We start from the raw sequence: 1,137 nt of genomic DNA, 5'->3' as shown, positions 1-1,137 counted from the left end.
TGTGAAATTCCTGCGAATTCTATCTGGAAGAAAGAATAAGAAAGAATATGGGGGACTTCCCTGGTGTTCCAGTGGCTAAGACACTAGTCCCAATGTAGGGAGCCTGGGTTTGATCCCTGGTCAGGAAACTAGATTCCACATGCCACAGTGAAGACCTGAAGAAGCCAAATAAATAATGATAAATAAAGAAAATTTAGGAGCAAAACAACAATATATATTTTTAACAAATAGAATATGGGCTTTGCAGTCTGAGAGACCTGGCCTTTTTCTTTTTCATGGTAGCAAGCAAACAGGATTTATTTCAGAGAGAAAGTACAAAACTCTCAGCATAGACACAGAGGAGGTGAAGTGCCCCAGACCGGGGCTTTGCAGTGCAACTTTAGATAAGTTATGTAACCTCTCTGAGCCTCAACTTTTAAAGACATTTCCCTGTTTTATTCATACTTTTTTAACTTTATTTTTTAATTGGAGGAAAATCGCTTTACAATGTTGTGATGGTTTCTGCCATAAAAACATGAAATGCTTCACCAATTTGCATGTCATCCTTGAGCAGGGGCCATGCTAATCTTCTTTGTATCATTCCAATTTAAGTATATGTGCTGCCAAAGTGAGCACTGAGCCTCAATTTCTTCATCTATGAAATGGGAATGATACCTCCCTTGCAGGACTGTTGTGAGGATCACATGCCACGTATATATTAAGTACTCAATACATGTTCATGTTCTCCTCCATTAAACACCATCTTATTTTTTACTTTGCTCACCAAGAGCACACGTTTGGGCCTGAAACAGCCTAGGTTCAATGGCCTGATCCCACAATTTTAGCAACTCGGTGATTTGGGACAAGTTGTTAACAATCTCGGAAGCACTGTTTTCTCATCTGGAAAATGGAGTTAGCACCAACAGTGCCCAGCTCCAGGAAGCGTTCACGAACTAGTCACATCCATCAGAATCACATTAAATCACCATGGAGACAGCAGGGATACTGAGAGAGTGCTGATGTTGAGTGGCTGCTGAGTTGCTGACGAGGGGTCAGCCAGGTGGCCAGGAGGAGGCTCCATCCTTCTCTTTCTTGATTTTACCTTTACTTGCCCCACTTTTCTTTTTTTTTTAATATTTTAAATTCTTTTATGGCTAT

The 1,137-nt window shown here is 40.6% G+C and overlaps 1 non-coding gene across 1 annotated transcript; it reads right to left on the bottom strand.

Moving 5' to 3' along the window:
• Positions 1–508: 508 nt before the first annotated feature.
• On the bottom strand, positions 509–615 carry LOC113888498. The gene has a single exon (XR_003509996.1). It is a non-coding gene; the product is annotated as a U6 spliceosomal RNA (small nuclear RNA).
• Positions 616–1,137: the final 522 nt, after the last annotated feature.

The sequence above is a fragment of the Bos indicus x Bos taurus genome, unplaced genomic scaffold, assembly GCF_003369695.1.
Source record: "Bos indicus x Bos taurus breed Angus x Brahman F1 hybrid unplaced genomic scaffold, Bos_hybrid_MaternalHap_v2.0 SuperScaffold_100297, whole genome shotgun sequence".
Taxonomy (NCBI): domain Eukaryota; kingdom Metazoa; phylum Chordata; class Mammalia; order Artiodactyla; family Bovidae; genus Bos; species Bos indicus x Bos taurus.
Note: the sequence above shows the minus strand (reverse complement) of the source record. Positions and strands in the feature narration are given on the sequence as shown.